The sequence below is a fragment of the Salarias fasciatus genome, chromosome 1 (assembly GCF_902148845.1).
Source record: "Salarias fasciatus chromosome 1, fSalaFa1.1, whole genome shotgun sequence".
Classification (NCBI taxonomy): Eukaryota; Metazoa; Chordata; class Actinopteri; order Blenniiformes; family Blenniidae; genus Salarias; species Salarias fasciatus.
Window position 1 is genome coordinate 38,153,253 of NC_043745.1, and position 25,156 is coordinate 38,178,408.

Here is a 25,156-nt window from a genome sequence, read left to right on the forward strand (position 1 = left end):
AATGGCTTTTCTGTGTGAATATCAACTGTAACACTGTACAACACCGTGCTCTGCCTTTTGGTTTCAGAGACGTTTTGTGTTTACACAGCAACGCTTTCAAAATGATGCTCTTTCCATGAAAATGGCAAAAAATTATGACAACAATGTAGTTAGTGTGCCATGTTGTACGTTGGTGTTGTTTGTATCAAGAACACACACACACACACACACACACACACACACACACACACACACACAGAACAATAAACTATAAACATCATCAGTAACCATGTTGGATTGTTCTTAGGGTTACCGTCAACTCTAAAACTACAAAATCCAGGAGAATCCGGACTGGAAGTCTGGAGCAAATCACTGTCACTGTCCATCTACTGAGTATCCACTGAAGGATTCACTACGATTGTGGTGAAATTATATTTTCCCGATTTCCATGGAGATGGAAACAGTGTTTTCGAAAAGTTGTGCTTTATCTTGCTACTTTCAAAAAGTTCCACTTTGAGAGCAGTTGTTCAAAAAGCTTAAGAGACTAAAAACTTGTCATGTTAACAGACCACTAAAATGCTATCAAGTTTTCCATTTTCACTTAAAAACTTTGTCGTGTAAACAGAGCCTAAAACCTTAGGAGAAGACGACCTCTGACCTCTTTAGCAAGGTGAGTTACAAGACATTTATGTGCAAATTAGTCAGCACATATTCCTCTTCTGCCTTAAAGGTGCTGTAGGCAGGATTCCGCATCTCCGCCATCTTGCTTAGGGTTACCTAAGCAAGATGGCGATTTGACCAATCTAAGATGGCGATTTGAAACCCAGCACAGCCAATCCTGTCCTGTTTTCTCTGACATCACGCCTTTACGCAAGTTAAGGCCCTCCCACAAGAACGCACGACAAACACCCCTCGACCAATCACGGTTAGAGCCTCATGGGCTCTTCTGATTGGTCAAAGATACCTGGAGCTGTCGAGATTCCTTTTCAGCTCAGAACAGAGACAGAGGGAAACACTGCGCCCTCACGGTAGAGCAATTATACTACACTCCTAAAGGATTATCAATGGATACTCTAACATTTAATCCAAAGAAAACACGGAAAAATTAGCACTGACTAGCAAAATCCTGCCTACAGCACCTTTAAATAAGAGACACAAGTAATAGATTGAAAACAGAAACGTATCAAACATACTTGGAGTACTGGTGCGAATTGGGTTACTTCTCAACACTGTACGAGTTGATTACAATGTGGTGAATCTCAAAGCAACTGAATCAGAGTGAATGTTAGCATTTGACGACAGTATAAACTGTGTTTTTAAAAGTAACTAACATTTCATGAGGAAATAATTTTAGATTTATGCAACATTATTATACTCAAGTATAGATTACACACTACTGCAAATCAGCTGTGGAGGTAATGAGTAAATACCGAGATGTTACTCTAATTAATAAGTATTTTTGATTACTTCTGGCTTTCAGAGTCTCGTCGTCAGCCCCCCTCCCTCCCCCTCCCTCCACCTCCCCCCGCCGCTGCTCCCACTTGAAGCTTCCTCCTTCACGGATAAACCTAAGTGTTTTCTTCACGGGGCTCCGCCTGCAGCAGGTGCCACTCTGATCCGCTAATCTCCACGTCAGATGGATTCCCTGCGTCTTCTGATCAATGCTGTGATTGACACCCGTCCAAAAACGCACTTCAAATAAATGGCTCTGCTTCAGGCTGATGAAAGTCGAGCACCGGAGAGGAAGTAACGCTCTCAATTGATCTGATCTGGTACCTTCGGTTTGGAGTTTGAGAACACACAAACGCGACTGGCTCATGGAAACCGGTCATTAGGAGCACATTTGAAATCCATCCATCATCCACGTTAACGGATCAATAGCCTCTAATTTTTTGGCAGATCGTCCTCTCCGGACTCTCTCGCCGTTCTCTGTGCCGGTGCTCCCCGCCGCCGTGCTGACGGCGACCTGTGGAGCCGAGCAGGCTGCAGATTCGCTGCCGACGACTCGCTCTGGCACCAGATGATTAATGAGCGGTCCAAAACAGATCCTCACAAAAACCCTCCTCCTCCTCCTCCTCCTCCTCCTCCCTCACTGGACTTTTTTAGAAGCTGGCACAAATGAAGAGGTCCAGGAAGGGAGCCCTGAGGGACGCCCCCACACTGCTGTGACGGTAAACAGGTGGCCGGACCAACAGACGGATGTCCTCAGCGAGACACGAGCCGTTTGGCTTCCTCAGGTTAGCAGCAGTGGATCAGCTCCCCTCTGTGTCTCCATTAGCTCCAACATCCCTCATCGGATAATTACTGCAGCGGCGCAGCCTCCCGGGGTTTAACCTGCATCTGCTCAGCCGAAATATTCAACTGTTAACACACAATACACGTTTATATGGCTTTGCTAAACAATGACATTACTGGTTATTTCAGACATGCTGAACTATTTATTTGTGTTATACGTGTGCAAACATAGAAGTATTACTAGACAGGTGTGTGTGTCTGTGCAATGGAAATATATTTATCGCTGTATAGATATTATTTAGAAGGGTAAATAAACTAATAAACTAACTTTTTTTGTTGTTTTTTGTCTTTAGTTTGATTTTCAGATATTGAAATCAGCGCCTTTTAAAGATTGTTGAAACTTTATTTCAAGTGCCAAATATAAAGTTTAGGTGAGCTGGCTTAGTAATTGATAGTATTAAATTTGAATACGTTTTTCTTATTTTTAGTGTTGACAAGTGTGACGATTTTGTGAGAAAATACTTTTTTTTCTTTATTTTACACATTTCCATTAGTGTGATGCCTCCTTCTGCAGTATTTCATTTGATGAGTAATAATTTTCACTTGCAAATAAGAAACCAACCACTTTCACAACTGAATCACAGATTTGTCACAAGTCTGTCACTCTGATTAAAAAGCGATTCCACAGACGCACAAATGTGAAACAATAATTAACTTTTTGTTTTTGTTTTTTTTTCAATCCATCTGTGATACCAATTTTACCACGTGCAGCTAAATATGGGTGAGATTGGGACACGTCCTGGACAACACACACCCCTGAGAGGATACTGGACTCAAGGCCACCGAACCCGGGACCGAGTCAAGACCAAGACAAGACCAAGACTTTAAGGGGGCCAGCACAAAGTCAAGATCACAACAAGACCGGCTCAAGACTTTTTGAGACCAAATCAAGACCACAAATTGTGGTTCATTCATCCATCGTCCAGTGTTGCAACACTTATGAAATCCACTCCTGGTCATAATGTTGTGGCCGATCAGTGTACAGTGACAATGAAGGATCAACCTTGTGCATATTTTTTGCAGCACATTTGCATCCTGTTTGTAATTGTGATCATGAATCATTGTTTGTTCTGGAATTCATTGTTTAGCATGAAAAATTCATCACTTTATCTCCCAGATAGTCCGATCTTTCACTGAATCTTTTTTAATAGTGCTTTTGAAACAAAAAAAACTTAGTGAGTTGCCTTTAATTTAAATTCAGTCTCTGTGGAGAGGCACATTGTGTGTTTACATCCTTTATTCTTCACCCACACACACACACACACACACACACACACACACACACACACACACACACACACACACCAGATGAAACATTAACAAAAAAAACCCAGAGTGCTTTAATGTAACAGCATTTGTGAAATGCATGTATGTTTTCAGTGCTTCCATCACCCTTTCACCTCTTTTAGCGCACACACACACACACACACACACACACACACACACACACACACACACACACACACACACACACACACACACACACACACACACACACACACACACACACACACACACACACACACACACACACACACACACACACACACACACACACACACAACGGAGCTCCATCAACATACCTGCCTGGCTCGGATTACGGACTCTGAGTGGTGGAGAGGGAAATGCCCCCAAGGAAACGTGTGTGTGTGTGTGTGTGTGTGTGTGTTCTCGTATTTCTATCCTTGTTGGGGCCAAATGTCCCCACAAGGATAGCAAAACGTGGAACGACGTGCCTTGTGGGGACCTTTTTCCGGTCCTAAGTAGGAGAAACAGTGTTTTCTTGACCATGTTGTTGTTACTGAAAAAAGTAAAAGTGCAAAAACATTTCTTTAGGGTTAGGCTTTGTTGTGGTGTGGGTTAGGGTTAGGGTAAGGGTCAGGGTTAGGGGCTAGACATGAATGGGAGTCAATGGACGGTCCCCACAAGGATAGAAATACAAGACCGTGCGTGTGTGTGTGTGTGTGTGTGTGTGTGTGTGTGTGTGTGTGTGTGTGTGTGTGTGTGTGTGTGTGTGTGTGTCCTCTCTGGACTGTAACAAGCTGCAGTGAGGGCGGCGACAGTTCATAAAACACTGGAGCACATGGGAACGCTCTGTGAGATATTGAGTGTTCAAACAAGCGGCAGCAGAAATGTTTGTAGAGATTTCTGGATGATTAAATACGAGCAGGAGCTTCTCTACGGCCGGGAAAACTCTCCGTGGAGCTCCACACCGCCGAATCATCTGCTCTGGATCGTGGCTTCAGCTCCGTCTCTTTGTTTTCTTTAATGGTTTAAGTCCTCAAACAGCAGGTCGTTAAATCAACCTCTAATCTGGAAAATGTCTCCAGATCATCAGCAAATAATTTCAGGTTAGAAAACTGGAGTTACTGTCAACAAGTGACCTCATTACACTAAACACTGTACATCATTTCCTGTGCGTGCGTGTGTGTGTGTAAGTGTGAGTGTGTGTGCTGCTTTTGATTATGTAAACACATCCAGGTATGTCCATTTCGTAGTAGTATGTGTGCATTAGGATGTTTGTTCTGCATATGTGTGTGTATATTATATATATATATATATATATATATATATATATATATATATATATATATATGTGTATATATATACATATATATATACATATACACATACATACAGTATATATGTTCAGTTCAGTTCATTTGGACAAAGAAAACAATTGAAAAAATGAAATGTGTGTGTGTGAGTGTATCATTGACAGTGTATTAAAGATGTTAAAGACGGACAAAACGTACGTGGCGTCCCCCACAGCGTTCTGAAATCCCCCGTTGTCGATCTGAGCAAGACGTCTCCATGTTGAACACTGTAAACTGGATGTAAATGTGATTGGTCCAGCCTGTCATGTGACCGCATCGCGTGGACAGAGGAGGCGCTGTGATAGGACGGGTTATACTGAACTTTAACTGATAGAATAAAATCAACGGATGATTTATGTGAAAATCGCAGTCTGGTAAGGACAACACGGTTGTAGAAACTAGTGACAGAGACCAGAACATGTTCTGAAACCATGTGCTTTATATGTTTATTCACACTGAAAATCAGCATTTTTGAATGGGTTCCAATGAGACTCGGGCTCTTAACCAACACCATCTCCCCCTGCTGGAACTTCCAGGGAATTACAGCCTATCTGCACATCGGCATTATCTTCATGTTTTACCAACGGGGGTTGGCACTTGGTGTATGCAGTATATGCATCATATATGTATGCTTGTAAGTGTGTATATGTAACATATATACACATATTTCTGAAGGCATGCTCAAGTGTGTGTGTGTTCTTGCTGGCACTCAATTGTGAGGAGACCAGAATGAGGTTTTAACCAACAGAGTGAGAACATTTTTTGTCCTCAATTTTCAACAGACCTTTTTGAGGGTTAAGACTTGATTTTCGGGTGAGGGTTAGAAATGGGTCTAGGTGAGGTTTAAGGTAGTATCAGTTAGGGTTAGGCATTCATCTTTGATGGATAAGGTTGGGGTATTGGGCTAGGAAATGCATTCTCTCAACGAGTGGCCTCACAACTATAGAAGTACAAACATATGTGTGTTTTGTGTGTGTGTGTGTGTGTGTGTCTAAGAGAAGTGAAGAAAGGTGATTAGAGATAAAGAGCCGCAGACACAGAGGAATGTAACTCTTGTGGTTTTGACCTCCTTTCATGGTGACCACCACACACCATCAATCACTATCCGCTAACCAGCATCCTGCCGGCTCAACAGAACACAGCTCCTCTTCTGATGAAAGCTGCACAGCGGAAAAATAAAGAGGTGCAAACAGCACGCACACACACACACACACACACACATACACACACACACACACACAGTACAGTACCACTGCACTGTGGCGCTTCATGCAGTCTGGATTCATGCTTGCAGGGAAAATCCTGCAGCAGGACTTCAGTGTGCCTGGATGTAAAAACCTGGGAATAAAGAGTCTGGCTGTATTTCTTGACCTTCCTGGGGGATAAAAAGCTCAGCAAAATAATCAATCACCGCTTGTGGCTATAAGAACAAACATATGCGCCTGTAATTTAGCCACCGGAGTAAATCGGAGATACGTTTCAGGATAAACAGGAGCGAGTGGCGTGTGTGTGTGTGTGTGTGTGTGTGTGTGTGTGTGTGTGTGTGTGTGTGTGTGTGTGTGTGTGTGTGTAGTCAGGCTGTTTGATGTATGGCAGGATGTTTGCAGGGTTTTTCAGTGAAGCGGACAACCTGAGCAGCAGATTGCTCCATAATCAGAAGCACTCAGCGCCGCGGGTCTACGTGACGTTACTCCTCGGTGGATGGATGGACGTGGTCACTTCAACACGCTCCTCGCTTCACACAAACAGCCGTGTTTACGCAGCGACGGGGACGAGCGGCTGAAAACACGCTGACATGACGTGACGCGTGATGAAGAGTCGTTGAAAGAGCTTTCAGCTCATTTCTGTCACGGGACCATTGAGCTGACTCAGGGCAAACAAACCGCCGAGCATCCTGTTTCCACTGTTGTCAGCCGGACAACTGTAACTACGGTAATGTGCTCTGTATGGAGGAGGAGGCAAGAAAGGAAATGAAAAACCCACATCTGCACAGGGAGAACATGCAAACGTCACAAAGAAAGGCTCAACTGAGGCGAGGCAAACGCAGCATGACATAAGCTGGATTCTACACCAGATAAGCATCATATTGAAACCCCGTTTAGATGGTAACAAGTGAAACGTCGTTTCACATTTACACTGCAAAGTTTTTAAAACAATGTCTGTTTCCATGGAAACCACAAAAATGCTGAAACAATGCAGTTAGTAGAACTTGGCCCGCCTACAGCACCATCTGATTGCTTCCACTCAGAACCGGCATTACTGACAGCAAATGGCCCAGTGCCTGCAGAGCCATAGATACATGTGCATAGAGGAGAGGTGAGGAACGGTGAAACAAAGCTCTGAAGAGAAGACATTTGTCTCCTGACTGACACATTAATCATCTAAAAGCTGAATTCTGCTTTCCACATGGACGAGACGCCGTAAAAGAGTAAATAAAAAATAATTTTTAAGAAAAAGTCTTGCTAGCTTAATGCTAACTCGGATTGGAAAACCTATTGATGTGCTAACAGTTAGCACAATAGTCGCAGAACTTGCTGGATCAAAGTAAACTGAGCGATATTTTAGTGACTCAATAGAAAACACAAATGCTCATTATTTCTGTGTTTTACTGCCACAGTGTTAACATAGATTAAACGGTCTGAGAGCCAGGAAAACAAGCAGCCTTGCTCCTTTAATTATATCGTGCAGGTGAGTCACTGACAGTCAAACAGAGCGAAACGACAGAAAAAGGAAAGAAAGAAAAAGATACAAATTCTCATTATTCATCTAAACACCACAGTAACACACAGGGCTTTAGAGCTGGCTGGATATACAGATGAATATGGCTAAGCTAATACACAGATCCACCTACCACAGTTATTAGCTTTAGCCCATACTGCCTGAGCTAGCGCCTATGCTAACATTAGCGTATGTGCTAATGCTAATTGATATTAGCCAATGAAATTGGCAAGCAATGAAAGTTTTCCGTTTTCACTTGAAAACGTCATATAAATGGGGCTTAATACAAAATTGGAGGAATTGGCGGTAAAGCCACCTCCCCACAGTCTGCTGATTAAGATGCAGGTGTTGAATAAACGCTCTTGATATTCTGACAAAACATAATTTACAGTCTGTCTTACTTCTGTCATTTGTAGCAACGACAAAGAATATCCAAACGGTGGACACTGCTGGCTTGTCTACCTGCTGGTGACGTTGCTGGTGAACATCACATAATACTCTCCACGATGCATCAGAGATCTGTTACAAGGAGAAGAACTCCTCCATGTCGGTATCTGTGCCTCCCTTGGAAATTCTGTCGTCTGTGCTCTTGCACAGTTACTCCCTGTTTACACTTTTTTTTTTTTTTCGAAGCAAAGCAATCTGCAAAGAGTAGAGGGAGAAGCTGGGGGGCTGAGGAGGAGGAAGAAGAGGAGGAGGAGGAGGAGGAGGATGGCTGCAGCCCCCTGTGTGGTGCTTCACTGCTCGGGGTTTAATACCTGTTGAGTGGACAGAGATTTAGTGAGCTGCAGCGCCTCAATCCCGGCTTAATGTTGTCCAGGTGCGCCTCTCCTCTCAGGCTGAAGTGGCCCCGGGGCCCCTGGCTGGAAGAGCTCCAGTCAGTCTGCGGGGAATCGAACCGACACTGCGGAAAAACAGAGGCGAGAACGTCTGCTCAGAGACACGCAGCATCCACAAGCATCACATTCACACACATTAGACACGCCTCCATACTGAACTCCAGCCTCACTGCCTTCACTTGAGGGATTATGTCATGATCTTTTCATCCAGTTCTATTTTCATTTAATCTCAAATGCTTCATGTTCACCCAGCTGTGTGGAAGCTGAGGACGACATAAAGATAAATGTCTCGTAACCACACATTTTTTAATCACAAAACAAACGGTTTAAGACCAGACACAAAAGTGACATTTGGAGCTGCAACTTTTAGCTCTTTTCCGGGTTTAAACTGTATTCATGCTGAAAGCTGCTGTCTTGAAATCGCATTACAAATCATTTCACCAGCAGCAGCAGATTAAAGAATCATTAATCATTAAGGTTTTAGAATTTTAGATCTAGGAAAAGATTATTTTGTTAAATCCACACAGGTTTTGGAAAGTATTTTGTTTTTCTAAATATTCAGTATCTGTTGAAGGAACCTTCCAAAACCAAAACCAGGATTTGATCTAATCCAGTCTGATCTGGTTTGATCTGAATCCAGTGAATCTAATCCAGTGTGATCCCTTCCAGAGAGACCTATCGCTTTTAATTCAGTCTAAACTGATATTACATGATCACTTCTCTCATCTAATTTAATCCAATATAATCTCTTTCCACACCACATCATTCAACCCAAACCTACTGAATCTAATCCAATCTTATGTGATCCAATTCAGTCAGATCTAATTTGATCTAATCTCATTTTATATCATCCAACCCAACTTTAATCGAATCAGATCAAATCCCCTGTCTGTCTGGAGTTTGCATGTTCTTTCTCTGTGGGTTTTTAACAGGAGACTCTAAATGTCCCATTTGTGTGGATATGAGTTTGTTTGTGTGTGAATTCATCTCAATAAATAAATCGTATTTACTCTTCTGGTGTAAAAACCAGGCTCCATGTCCTCCATGACTCTGTTTTCACCCGTCGACCTGCATATATTTGTTTGAGCGAGTCTTTCAAACATCTTTTCCGTGACATTGGCTCAGACCGGTTCAGCCTGCAGCATGTGTGGTTCTGTTAGAGAGAGAATACTCAGCCAATATTCTGGTTTGATTTAACCTGGAGTGACACAGAGCAACGCGATACATGAGACTCTGAATTCATTTACATGTTCTCAGGGCAAAAAAAAAATCCATTAAATATTCAGGCTCTTTACTGGGTTTGTTGAAAATAAGAAAACATTTGAAATGATATGACTCATCTAAAAAAAAAAAAACACTCAGAAAATTATTCAATAGACAGCCGTCTGCTCCTCTTTCTCTTCTCATACAGAGAGTGAGTGAGCGAGCGAGCAAGGAAGCAAAGAAGTGAGTGAGCAAGCGAGTTAGTGAGTCATGAAGTGAGTGAGTGAGTGAGTGAGTGAGTGAGTGAGTGAGTGAATCTTTCTATATGTTCTCTTTGTTCATATTTGTGTGTGTGTGTCTGTCTGTGTGTGTGTGTCCGTGCGTGTGTGCACGTGAACCCATGCGACTGTGGATTAGAAGCTCAGTTCACCAGGGACAGATTGTTGAAGTCTCTGGTTATCTTTATGAATCCCACACACTTGTGTTGCGACTGTGGCAGGAAGCTGGAGAACCTGGAGACAGGCCTCACCTGCACAGGGAGAACATGGAACCTTCGCATGGAACAGATCCAAGTCTGGAATCAAACCCAGGTACTCTCATTCTGAGGTTACAGGACTAACCACTACTCCACATTAACCCAACCATCCTCGACGCCACATTTATCCAGGCGAGAGAAAAACCACAGGGGACGGTCCTCAACTTGAAATCGAACCAGGGTTTCATCGTTCTGAGGCAGGAGTGCAAACCACTGCACACACTGCAGCGGTGCTTTGTGACTGGAACTTCAAAGCTTTTAAAAGACGAGACCATTTCAGGGACGGTTGGACCGTCCGTGCCGCTCTCCCCACTGATCCACAGCCACCTGGACTCTATCTGAACGTGCTTAAAGCTGACCCCGCCTCGTCCCTCAGAGCAGACCTGAATATTTCAGGACCAGATTAGAGGCCGCAGGCCTCATGTTTAATGAACAGGACTCCTCCATAATTCACAGTCCCGGCAGGTCTCCTCTGGACTCGCCTGCTCCGGACGTCCTCTGCAGCTCATGGAAAACGCCGGAGAACGGCGCTCCGACCCGCCGACCGGAGGACAGACGCTCTGTTAGGACGGACACCTGCCGAGGCGTCAGAGCGGGGACGGATTCCGCTGTTTGCTTCGCTCTGACAAGGATTTTCTTTGTCTCTTTGATGCTTGGCAGCATCTTTAATCTTCCGGAGCCCAGAGAAAGACGTCAGTTCTGTTTACAGACCGGTGAGGCGGAACAAACGAGCCCGGAGTCTCTCTCCCACTTGACCTCGGCGCTCTGGGTGCCGTGACCTGCCGCTGCCCTCGGCGTTTCCACCTCGGCCTCCAGCCTAATGTTTGCTCCACTTCCTGATGAAAGGCAGCGTTCAGGGGAGAGCTGCTCTTCCTCCACCGAGGCCAAGCAGGGACAAACCCTTCTGAGGAAAGGCCGTGACCTCTGAATAGGCGGCCTCTTGGAGAAACTCCTCGACTGTTTATTTTTGAGATTAATGGTCACATCTCGTGTTTGTTTTTACCGAGTGGAAGGAAACAACAGGAGGGTTTGTGGAGAAATGCAGTGTTTACAGAAAATCTTGACCTTTAGGAGAAAGTGAGAGGGAGAATTTAGGGGAATTCTACATGGATTCATCGGATTTAATGCGGATAAATGGTTGCTTGTTCTGCTATAAGTCAATCACATACGTCTTTCTCTGAACGTCCATGAACAAATGAAACCACAAACAGGGCCTTTAAAACACAAAGCACATCAAATCACCACATCCTGCCAAGTACTGTACAGAAATTCAGCTGATAAACCAACATAGTCACAGAGCTGTGCGATATTACGATATACTGTATATCACAATGTGATATGCAAATGTCACGTCATGGCGGAGGACACCAAAGTAACGTCACATCAGATTGAAATACAGAAACAGAACCCCGAGAAGAACTGGTGCAAAAAAGAGGAACTGGAATTTCACGGTTTGGCTTTGGTTTGGGTTGATACAGTCGGACGACTCTGATCTGCTAAACACGGCGACAACAAGGTGTGACGAGCAACTCCAACGCTCCAACGACCGCTCACACACACACGACACGAAACACAACATGCAGACAGCGGAAAGCACTGACCTTACCTCAAAACCACAACTCATGAGTCAACAGCAGGAACTGATGAAGCCTCCTGATAAAACATCACATCAGTACAGCTGAACCGATTCCTTTACTTTGAAAGTCCTCCTCTGCAGACAGATGACAGTGTGTGTAGATATGTTGGTACGCAGAAACAACGTTTGTTTAGTAAGTTGTTTCATGATGTTCTGGCAATAAATCTTGTAGCATTAAAACTGTAATGTCTACCTATAGTTTTTTCTAGAATGTTCTCATAAAACCAACTAAAGCCACATTTCAAGTGGGATTTCTAGGCATGAGGACTGCAGCAGAGTTAAACTCCAACCTTCAGCCTATTTGTCAGACCTGAATACGGTTTCCATTTGACTTGAGGGGGAACAGAAATATTCATGTTAAAGTCATTATCAATGAATGAGCGCCGAACAGTTTTACACTGCTCAGAGGCAAATTCACAGTTATTCAATGTAAGAAATGTAAATCTACACACTCCGATTAACTATTAATTACCTAATGCTTCATTAATAGTGGATTACCAAGCTGAATTCCTCATACCTCACATGTAAATTAATGGATTTAGAAATGTGGGCGGAGCTGCATGTTTTGTTACTTTTGGTTGAATCTCACACTTCGTGATGATTGTCATATGAAAAGATATTTATCTTTATTGATTATGGGATCACAGAAAACAAGAACTGCGGGCAGGTTTCATGATTTACACCATGAAGCCATTCCAGCTGTTGTACCAAAAGAAAAAGAACCGAGAGCAGCATTTCAGAGAGGTTTCATTTCCAGGGGCTCTGTGCCTCGCTGTCGTGTAAACCAACCTCCAAAACTCGAGCTAGGGAGGATCAATACGGTCTGACAGGAACGGTTCTTTCTGCTCCACAAAGCTTTTCGCACCATGGGGAGTTTTAAACAACAGAATGTCTCAGCGGACCGACAGGACGGTGAATAAAGTAATGTTTTTTTCAAAACAAAACTCAGCGTAGTCTAACGGAAAATTAAATGAACACTTTCAAAAATAAAACTACTGATTCTCTCTTCGAAGCCCGGCAACAACTGATCCATGGACGGTTTACTCTCACAGTAGTTGTGGTTCAGTGTAATTGTCGCCACACAAAGGTGATTTGTTCAAAGGATGGTTTGAATTGTCTTTTTTAAAATATTTTTTATAAAATACAAAAAAACTAAAAGAAGAACTAATAAGAATACCTTTAATTAGTATTAATTAGCTTATCACCGACACTCAGCCTGAGAGCACAGTTGTGAAATTCATCCCACTTCTCCAGGATGCTGAATAAGTTTACTGAACAGAAGATGAATCGTATTTTGAAAGTCCTGCTGATTGATCTGAACCACCTTGCTGGTCCATACAGCGTCTGTACACGGAGCACAGGGTCAAGCCTCTAATCTGACTCCTTTATGAAGAAATCTTCTGAACACAAGTCAGATCTGTCCTGATTCAACGTCTACGCCGACTTTTTTGTTACATAAAGTTCTAATCGACTCGTGGCTCGTCTGGAACAAGACTGAATCGTTTCCCCTTTGTGATTAAAGCGAGGCGGCGCTGAGATAGGAAATATCGGACGGAGGCTCTGCGAAGGGAGAAGTTTTCTAAAAGAAAAGTAGAAAATTGAATAATTCAGTGGTGAATTCACGCAGAGATAAAGGCTTTCTGGATGAATAGCAGAGTCCATGAACTGAATTTCAGAATTCAGCAGGCTTTATAATCTTTCTGCGCTTTTAATTAATGTGCTGATAATGTCCTGGTTATTCATTCTTCACTCTCGGCGCCAAATAAGCGGCACGCCGGGGATTTAGTGTCCGAGTCGCAACCCTGAAACGGCAGCGTGGGACGACTTTCAAGCACGTGGCGATTGCTTTTGTTTACAGAAATGTGTGTGTATGTGTGTGTGTGTGTGTGTGTGTGTGTGGCGGCGTGCTGTGTGAGTGCTGGAGCGGACATGATGCGTAACAGGTGTGAGGCGGTGAGGAGACGAGCCCCCCCCCCACCAGACCTCATGTCCTCCCCCATCTGTGTGTGTGTGTTCTAACTCCACGCCAGAGCGTGAATGTGAAATGAGTGTGTGAGGAGGAATGATGAAACGGCGTGAGCGCGGTTACGTGCGCCCTCCTCGGGCGGGCGGGCGGGCGCGCCCCGCTTTCATGGCGGCTGATTAACTTTCTTGGTCCGTCGCAGCTTCGCTTTGCCATTTAAATTTCTGATGGATTCACACATTTGAACGGCTTTTAACTAAACGGGGGCGACGCAACTTTACACCGGCTGCTGCAACAGCTCAGCCAACGCCGCTCCAGCCGGAGCGGCTCGTCCACAAATGAGGAATCCCGCTCGCTTTTCAACAGGCCGGTTTGAGTTCAGTGATTTCAGATCATTTTGATCACAGTTCTTTTTCGTCAGTTTGGAGAAATTCTCAAAATTTCACTTTTGAATGATCTGAAAATCAAAACGGGCTGAATTTTAGGGAGCAATTTGTTGGATTTTCTTCTATTTAAACATTCTAAATTAGCATATTATTGATATGAAGTTTTAAACTTGCTTAAAATTTAGCTGACATGTTAAGCGACTTGAATTCCTCTCACACAGCAAGACTGAAATGAGGAATGAGACTGAAACGAGGCATGAAAATCAGTTTTGTTCATCATCATCAGCTACAAGACGTAAAAATGTTTTCCCATTTTCTTTTCAGGCAAGTTTTGTGTTTAAGTGGTAACTTAAGTGGTAATGTGTTGAAAACTATTCCATTAACACGGAAACAACAGAGACGCTGAAAACGACGTAGAGCTCAGGCTGGATATTTGAATAGATTACTCAAATATTCATGAATGAAGAGAAACAGCGACTTAACTGGAAGCTTTTATGAGGAAATCACACAGTGACAATGTCAAACGACCATGAAAGTCAATTTTTCATGATAGGGTTCCTTTAATTGAAGTTGGCCAATGTGCAAAAACTCCCAGTTCAGTCATGGTTCTGATATTTGTGATTTAGTAATTTAAGAGATGTGAGTTTACATGACTGGTATCGGTTTGAAATTTACAGTAATTTTTACTGTTGTTTCCTCAAATCATTATTTCAGTCTACTTTAACACAATTAAGGTAGGAAGATTTCAATGGTGACTTATATTTAAAAAAAAACTTTTCAAGTTAAACTGAACTTTTCTGGAGGTTCTCGCGAAAAGTCTTAAATGTAACCTAAAACCAACTGTTATTTAATTGACTTTCTTTTGTATTTTGTATTTCAAGTTTTGGAAATTACGCGAGCGTTTGCAGAAAGTCCCGTTTTCATCTGTTTACACAGCGACGGAGCTCCAGCGTTTTCAAAAAGTTCCACCCTGACAGCGGTTTTCAAAAAAGTAGCATTTTTCTTCAAGCACCGTTCTTGTCTAAACAGACGACCATGCTGCATCTTTAGAAGGCTGTTTAGTTATTTAGATTTGAAACCGTAAAGTGGCGCTGCAGTAAAAATGATGAAATATGAACAATATGACTGTTAACATGATTATTTTTCTGCACGTCTCTCATATTCTCCTCAAATGCTGATATTTTCTTCTACACAGTCACTATTTTGAGTCAAAATATATTTTCCCCTGTTTAATTGCATTTTGTTTTTCTGTAAAAACTGAGGTTTTTTTTGTTGTTGTTTTTTTTTTTTTTTTTTATCCAATTGGTCCGCGGTTCCCCGTGGATCTGTGACAATGTGTGCTCCGGCTTCTGTGTTGTTCTGTGAGCGGTGTGTGAAAACGCCACATCAATGAGCCTCTCCCACAAGCTTAATTTCACCTGTGAGCCTTCCGCCGCTCCGCCGGGAGAATATTGGATTTTTCTTGCCTCCAGGCCATTCTGATGTCTGAAAACACTTTGACTGACAGCTTAACCAGATCATTATATTCCAAATAGAAACCCACTGACAGATTAGTAAAGGAGGTTACTTGTCCGTGGCAACACAATACCCCCACAGGTAATCCTGAAATGGGATGTCATGAGGAGAAAATGAATCCGCCAAACTTCCTGCTGAACCGGTCCTGACTGTCAAACAGGTGACTGTGATTTAGAGGTGACTCCAAACACAAAGAGCAGGGTGCGGATCTGAAGCGGGAGGCAGCCGGAGCGCTCCAGCTGGCAAATATGGAACTTTTTCCCTTCAGCTTACCCTGAAAAACCAGAACTCAGAGTGGAATGAGGAGTCCAGGCTGTTAATGAGCCGAAGTGGGAGGATCCAGAGAGGCTTCAGGACCAAGCAGACCAGCAGTGATAAAACTTTAGTTGTGTTTCGGGGGTGAAAACCCTCGGGCTCTGACTCTGTGTTGATATTTAGACATTTTCTTCATCATTTCCAGGTGTGCCGAGTTCTGCTTTACAGATAACCTGAAAGCTTCTTCCTGGGAGGAGGGCTGAATCAGATCGTCACGATGAAACATGAGCGAGCCTTTTGTGTGAATTCACAGATGTAACGAACCCAGATTCAACTCCACACTGTGAGAAAAGACCAAGACACCCTGATCAGAGCTGGATCCCTTCTCTTTGGCTCCAGCAGGCCCTAAACATCCACTCCAGCCCGGATTGGCTCTTTATTGGCCGTGACTAATACACTGCTCCAGCCTCTGATGTGATATGCAGTACAGTTCATTACGGCCCGCCGGGCTCGCTGCTCGCTGCTCGCTGATGGATTTCCGCAGGACTCTGGGCACGGCCGCGGCCGGCACGGCGGGTAATTGGTGCGAGTGCGAGAGCACGACCGGCGGTCCCCGAGACTGAAACCCCGCCAATGCACCGTGAAGAGAGTGGTGCAGAAAAGGAGAGGGAGATGGAGATGGAGTGCGCTGGGACGGGCGCTCGTGGGCCCGGGCATTTAAAAGCCAAAGTGAGACTGTCTTTGAGATAATGATGTATGAAACATAAACCCGAGGTCATCTGTTCCAATAAGAGCCGCCGGTCTCCCGGCGCCGCCCGCATGCAGATGAAGCAATAAAAAGGAGGGCGCGCTCGGCTTCGCAGGTGACGCTCTCATTTCTCCACCACTGAGGGGTTTCTCCACCGTCTGTCAGTCACACGGAGATGGAACGCCGGGGGGGGGGGGGGGGGGGGGGGGGGGGGGGGGGGGGGGGGGACGGCGGCAGAACAAAGGAAACGAGGGGAAAGAATTATGAGACAAATCACGGCGGGAAAAAAGCACAAAGATTCTCCTGGTTTCCAATTAGTGGGAGGCGAAATGGGATTTGGGCGACATTGGAAGGGCCGGTCGGCGGTGTCAGTGAGCAGGGGGGGGGAGGGGGAGGGAGGATGTGAGGCTGGCGGATTAGAAGGAGATGAGAGGAGAAGCGCTGCACTGGCCTCTCCTCCCAGACAGCTCATCTCTGCGAGCTGCTGGAGGCTGGCAGAGAGAAAACACACAGCGGGGGGTCCGGCTTCAGAAAGCTGCTGCAGCACTTCCACCCAAACATCCGAGTTCATCCTCACACCACCTCGCCTGCTCTCCACCCGCCACGCCACGCTTTCAGTGAAAAACAGCATTTTTGTATCAGAAAGTTTCGCTTTCTGATGCAGCGTTTTGATAACGATGTCCGTTTCCACGGAAACAGAAAAAACGCTGAAATCGGTGAAGTTAGCATGTTCTGTGAAAATGTGTTGAATGTCTTTTATGCATGTTCCACGACCTACTTCCCCCCTCCTGCCTTTCGGGGAGCGTCGTGCGGGTTGGCAGTTTGGGAAGACTTTAAGTGAGTTCAGACAGTTGAGGGGCGTGGCCTCAGCGGCGTGCAGCCGGTGGCCCTCGCTGCATGGTCAAAAAATACAGATTACTGCGGCGCTCGTTTAGCAACCTCAGGAACTCACATCTGATTGGATCTGGTAGTATGAAGTGCGACGTCTGGCCACGCCCACTGAAGTTGTTCAGTCCTGGAACTCTTATTTTGAAAGAACAAAACTGGACCAAGACATTTATTGATGGAGATGATAAATTGTTTAAAGAGAATGTTTCTTCAATAACAAGTTAAAAATGGGAATTATTTTAATGATTTTTATAGTAATATTCTTAATTATTGCAACTGTGAAAGCAGAAATTAGAAAAATAATCCAACCATTAATCATTAGTTACTACTATAAATACTAATCTTCATGAAACATTATGACAAACAATTAAATTTAGGAAAAGGAAATAATTACTTTAACATTCGTCTCATGATATGCAGTTAAAAAAAAAGAATAATAAATATAGACAAAATAAAATGTAAATCAATATAAAATGTAAATCTAGGATGTCTAACACTAACAAATTTCTGTAAATTTATGGTGAATTTACAACAGTATCTTACTGTTTTTTTACTATAAATGTAAAATACTGTTAAATATCCACCCACAGCATGTAAATTAACAGTAAAATCAGTCAGTTAACAATAACAGTAGATAACTGTAATTTAACAGTATAAAACAGTATTTTCTGTCAAGCGGTGGCGATCGGCACCATATTCCATCACAAGTCTTGTCACTATCCATCAGCATCTTACTGATAATTGTGGGCCTCTGTTTCTGTTTTGATGCCACACTTCATTATTAATCAATGTTTTCACATTACTCAAGTTATTTTTGAGTGACAAGATGTGACAGGATATTCCTGAACCTGACTTTGGACAGCACAGCTTCCTCATCGTTCCATGAAGTCCGTGTGGACTTCAACCCAAGAGGTAAACTTATTTTTAATCTGAAAACACTGTCAGGGTCCAGGATTGTTTGTCTGCATAATTACTGAACAGTTGACATTATAAATATCCTATTTCATTAGGTCTGCTTCACCTGGTCAGGCTGCTAAAATTGGCAAAGCAAGCTCTGTAACTTAGCCCATGTAAGAGGTGACCTTCCTCCCTAAACTGTAACGACCAACTAACAACTCTCTCTCTCCTTTGTCTCTTGCTGTTCTCTCTTCTTCACACTTTTTATTTTCTCTCTCCCTTGAACAGTTTATTACTCTGGCCCTTTTCTGTCCCCTCATACTTACACTTCTTTCCCTCCCTCCACTCGTCTGTTTCACATTTTTATATTTTACCAGTGACGTTGTGTTGCTAAATTTTTCTTTGTTTGTTTTACAGGCACAAGTCATCGGTGATGGAGGAGACCAGCCAAATGCTGCAGTCAAGTACTCTGTTCACTCGGTCTCTCTCCTTCTCTTCTCTTTCTCCACTTGTTATTGTTCACATCTACATGTACAACAGACTTGTTCACCAGCTGGACTGTTTTGTTTCACTGTTCTTGATGCTATTTTAATGCAGTGTCTGAACTTGTGCTTTTTAGTAAAGCACATTGAGGATTTTATTATGTACAATGTCTGCCAAATAGGTAATGAAATACCTTTTCTTTTTGTAATACAAATGTTCTAAATGTTATTAGTATTACACAGTCTGCTGAGGGTTTGTATTAAAGTACAGCAATGTTATGGAATATATATTCTCTTGTGTTTTATACCTGGGGTTCTCAAACTTGCTACTTAAAGGTCTGATCTGATTTTTATTCAAGTTCAGAATACAGGAAGGACTGGCAATAACATTTAATGAACATTAAATCAATTCACTTAGGATTATTCTGGGAAACAGCGTTAGTGTGAGCGCTCTGTACTCTGTCAGTTCTTGATTCTTGAAAACAGCATCAGAGTGAGAGGTTGTTGCATTGTTCGCTGCGTGTTACTCTGCTCCGTCTCCTCTGCTAGCTTAACCTGCTACTTTTCTTCAGTTGGTTCTATGCGTTTGTGATCGGCTGACAGAAGCACAAGCGCAAGAAGGTAAACAATTTAAGTAAATAAAAGAAAAGTCATGTCTTCTGTGTTAATAGTCGGACTTCTGGATGTTACCTGCTGTCCTTATAAACATGAGGTTGGATGGACATGTTTCCAGGTTGAGTTGCTGTTCAGTCCAGAATTTCAAAAGCCCTGTATGATGTTATAAGCTACTTTTTTTTAATTTGTGGGGATTTATAGAAATTAAATGTAAAATAGCAGATTTATTATCCTTTGTGAATAAACTGGTGTATACTGTAAAATTACCATAACACAGTTATCTTACTGTCATGTACTGTAATCCAGAATACAGTAGAATACTACTAAAATAAACAACAGTACATGCGCTGTAAAATTACCACACCACCCACTGTTATCCTGCGGTAATATACTGTGATTCAAAATACAGTACGATACTGTTAAAATAAATTACAGTGGGGGCATTGTAAAAAAAAAAACAGTAAAACACTGGTGTCCCTGCTGCCAGTATTTTACTGTTATTTTACAGTGAAATTCTTTACAGTGAAGAGTTCGGGGGCCACATGCAGCACACTTTCATCTTGAGTGGAGCAGAATGGTAAAAGAGTCACGATAACCTTAGAATTTAAGTATCTAATTATTGTGGTGAAAAGTATCTGTGATGGAAAATTTTGATTTTTTTTTTCTTCCACAAATTTAAACAATTACCACGGCAATCTAAGCATAAAGCCTAATTTAATGAAACTGATGCAAAATCGTTCCAATTAGCTAGGTGTATGGCGGGCCGGATTAGAGCCTTTCGCGGTCCAGTTTAGGAACACAGACCTCATGTTTGACGTTACTGGAAGCATCAATCTGCATGCAGACGACCAAAGAGTGCAATTTGGCAGCGATGCGGGTGGAGTGACGGACGTGGTGAAGAGCAGGTCTAATCGGGAGTAAAGGAGGTGCGGGGATGAAATAACAGCTGGAAGGATTATTCTGATTCCTCTGAATTTGCTGGACGAGATAAGCAAATTAAGAAAATGAAGTGTGTTGTGTGGAATGGGCCCATTCTCCCCCATCCATTGATTCCTATCCCCCAGACAAACGGCCCGGCCGCTGAATAAACATCGGAGCGTTTTAGTGCTAAGAAACACTCGGTGAGCAAGAGGCCTAATTCCAGTAACATCCTCTCCCGCCGATCGATTCTCCCGTGAAGGAGCATAATGCCGCGCCGGGCGGCTCGGATCGTCTCCGGAAAGCAATTCCAGCTCCACCGGCGGCATTTGTTACTGCGCTGTCTGAAAATCCTCGCAGCGAAGAAGTTATTGTGCTGCCATGCCGTGCTGGAGGGGCATTTAAAACAATGGAACGGCTGCTCGGGGGGCAATTAAACCCGGGTCAGGGCTGATTTACGACCCCTTCCAGTGACACAGAAACACTGTTGCATATGTGCATGTCTGCTCGCACCGGCACGGGCAGACGGTCATTGACGTTCTCACACTGGAGCTGTGTTTACAGAGGTCATTGATCGTTCCAGGAGAGCTGCGGCTGCTGGAGGCCCTCGCTCTTAAATACACCTTCGGATGTTTAACTGAAGACTCATTAAAAAAAAAACACTCCACTGGGCCATTACGGCTTTTCTTCACATAACCACCATTACTGCTAGCACTACTGCTACTGGTTTACTATGACTACTGCTGCAACTTCGACTACTTCCTGATTTTTCTCCCATTAACATGAATGCGAGGAGTAGACGTAGCACTAGTCAGAGTAATAGTAGTATTAGGGATAGTAGGAGTAGTATTGATAGAAATAGTGGCAAGAGACGTAGCAGGAGAAGAAAGGTCATTATGAGCAACACTATAAGCAGTAAGGTTTGAAGTAATAGCACAATACCACACTATGAGTATTAATGTTCCTATTACTTCTCCATCACTACTTTTATTAATTCTGATATTACCTAAATCATGTCCACAACCACTACTGCCATTAGTACTCATGGCATTACTAGAACATTTACACTACAGTAGTAGTGGTAGTGGTAATATTAGTCAAAGTATATTTAGAGTGGTATTAGTAACATTAATATTAGTAGTGATAGCCGTGGTAAAAGCAACAGTAGTATTATAAATGGAAAATATATTTTAAGTAATATCAGCAGAAGTAGTAGCATCATTTTGACTATACTAGGTACTAGGACTACTACTAATAGTGCTACTACAGTTGCAATGCTGTAATATTAACAGAAGAAGTAATAGTAATTAGGGTTTTGGCCACATTAAATCGTTGAAAAACTACAGAATCAAATGCAGTTCATATTAATGCCCGGGGTACATACTTTGAAGAGATTCTCCACAGAGAGCAGTACATTAATAAAAAAGATTCAAAGACAGAAAAAAAAAAAAAAAACAAAAACAAATGACAGATTATACAACAATAAAGTAGGGCTGTCTGATATATTTTTTTAATCACATCAGATTTTTGTTTTGCTTTGGAGGCAGTTTTCAGCCCAGAACATAAAGCATTCATAATGTCAATCAGTTCAACAGTTGAATTTAAAATTGCTGAAATTTCTCACTGCAATTTCCTATAGGAATTGTTGACCCTGTTTGATTTTCTTTCAAAATAAAGTGCCATGTAGACCAACTTAATATAATGTCCAAATTAAAAATACAGTTTTCAAATTGAAAAAAGCCTTAACCCTAATTATGCAATTATCCCAATTAAAAAAAAAATAATAATAATTCATCAGGATTAATTGGATAAACTCTGACAGCCCTGGAATTAAGTCAGCGTTAAGGTGTTCAACAGTTCTGCTGAGACTCCGGACTGCACTGTGGAGGGACGAGTCTGTTCCTGAAGCTGCTGTTGGCCGTCATGGAGCCGCTCAGTCAGACCAGCTGCTGCTAACAGCACTTCTGTCATTATTCAGACTGTCACCGCTGCTCAGACTGGAGGCGCTCGCTTAAAACGCCTCATTCCAAACACACTTCCCTCTGAGACGACGGAGCTTTTCTGTGTATCCTCACCTTCAGTTGTTACTGCCAATGAAAATCAACAAGACGGCAGCAGTCAGCTGGTCAAAACGCAGCAGGAAGTCAGGGGAAGAAGAAGAACAAAGGCTAACAAGCATCATGGATGTAACCAGGAGTGAAGCTCCTCAACGTCAGGAATCCCCTTCAGCGATCCCCGGGTTCATTTCAGTCTCTGGAGCAGCAGTGTGTCGTATGCACAGGCAGTGTGTGTGTGTGTGTGTGTGTGTGCGTGTGTGTGTGTGTGTGTTTCAGCAGCTGCAGGATGGAGTCCAGTCCGGAGCCCCGGCAGGCCCGGAGGGTCCAACATGTCAGTCAGTCTCCGTTCCAGACTGTTCTGGACGGACTGGAGGAGGCTTCAGGCTGATCCAGGCCGCTTTGCAGGAGGAAACAGACTGAACTGGAATCACTGATAAAAAAGACTTTATCTAGAATGGTGTTTTTTGTTGTTGTTGTTTTTTTTTGTTTGTTTGTTTGGTTTTTTTGGGTGGTGGAGGGGTAATGATTACTTAGGCCTCGTTTTGTTTTGAAGTGAAGATTTTGTTGTGTTTTGAGGCTCCGGCTTGTTACCATTTTTATATTCATAAACCTTGTTTTATATTCTTTATAACTGTCCACTTGTTGCTGCAACAATGAAAGTTTCCTGATTATGGGACAAATAAATATTTGTCTAAGTTAACATAACTTTTTGAAAATGGCTCCCAAAGTGTAACTTTTCGAGAAAAAAAAAAACTCTGTCTCCGTGTTAATGAGAGGAAAATGAAAATTAAGAGTGACTTCTGTTGGACATTTAGGCTCTTTATATAACATCATTCAGTGAAAACACAAAACTACACGACAACGGTGCTCAGAACCACTTAAAACGTGACTTTTTAAGCGCAGGCGAGTTCCAAGGTGGAACTCTTTGAAAATGCTGTGAATCCAGTGAAATGGTTGATTGCTCAACTTTTTGAAAACACTCAAACTCCATCTTCATGTAGACGGACGAAAATGCAACTTTTGGAAAACACTCCAACTCCAAGCATGCTAGCTCCTTCTTTTTCAGGGTTTGTGCCATTCCTGTGGAAACAGACATGGTTTGGAAAACGTTGCCATGTAAACAGGAAAGCTTTCTGAAAAACGACAGTGCTCATGTGAAACGCTGTTGTGTGAACGAGGCCTCGGACATCTAGGAATCTATTGCATATTTTTGGACTCGGCTTCTTTTGTCTTTAGGTATTAGCAGAATCTCTGTTGAGGAGTTTGAGAAAAGAGATTGAAAATTTTTATACACTTCCACTGATCCACATCCATTAATGGAATATTTGAAATACCCTCAAAGCATACATTAAGGCTACAGTTGGTTCTTTCCCCAGCCTAGAGGAGAGTCCGGCTCCTCATTTCCCTCCTCATCGCCTCTGCTACACCGACGGATTGGCTCCAGCTGAAGTTCCTACAAGACCGACATTCAGAGGCCTTATAAAAATCCACAAACCCAATCCTACAACTCATGTAAAGTCGGCCCACCCGTGACAATCTGCATCCCGAATGGGCCCCCCGCGTCACGTCACCTGAACACACCGCCGGGCCGTGATTGATCCCAGCGGAGGGAAATCGCCTGACTCATGCCTGGCAGGACTTCTTCAATAATTCAGCGGCCCTCACCCTCGGCCGCAGGCTGTCCAACTCTTTTGGCTGTTTGCTCTCCCCGCATTGCCTCACTTGCTGCTGTATTCATGAGTTTAACAAAAAAAAAAAAAAAAACATGCTGCAGAAGACTCTTGAAGTGATCGAAATTCACGTCACAGCCTGTAAAAGTTTGGCGGCGCCTCCCTGCTGAACAGCCGTCATCGGAGGCTGCTCTCACTGATCTCTGGGAGACGTGGACGTCTTCGGCTTTTTTTGATCTAACCTCGGATAAGACGGATTTCACGCCGTCTTTCTCTCATTGTCATGAAAATATTTTAAAAAATCAAAAGCGTCTGATTGGTTTAATCTCGTCTAAGATATTGTATTTTCTATTGGAGACTTTTGGAAACTTTTCCCACTGCAACTGGGATTTGAACCTGGTTCCTTTTCACACAAGTTCAAGTCAACCTGATGCACCTCAATCAAAGAGGACGCATTTCAAAAAGGAAGCACAAAACATGTGAGTGAATTCCTGCAAAAATGAAGAATTTCCCAATAGTGTGACGTATTAAGGATTATCGAGGCAAATCTAATCCAAAACACAACTTTTTAAACACATTCCGTCTCCGTGGAAACGGGAGAGAAATGCGACTCTTCTGAACTGCTGCTGCTGCTACGCAGTGACCTGGTTCCACACCACAGATCGCAGCTCCAGACCGTTCCTCCTGCTCACACTGACACCCCGTCATGAGAATATCAAGAGAACGTCTTGGGGACGTCAAGAGAACGTCTCCAGGTCTCGTCCGTTTTGAGCGCAGGGTTTTCCTGCACTCCCCGTGGCTGGATCCGTTCTTCCAGCATGAGCTCAAACTGACTGATGACTTGAAACGTGCTCGGAGGCATCGCGGCCGGGCGGCACGGTGGGGGAGTGGTTAGCAATCTCACCTCACAGTGAGAGCCTCACATGTTGGAGGTTAACTGGTGACTTTGAAGTATCTTCT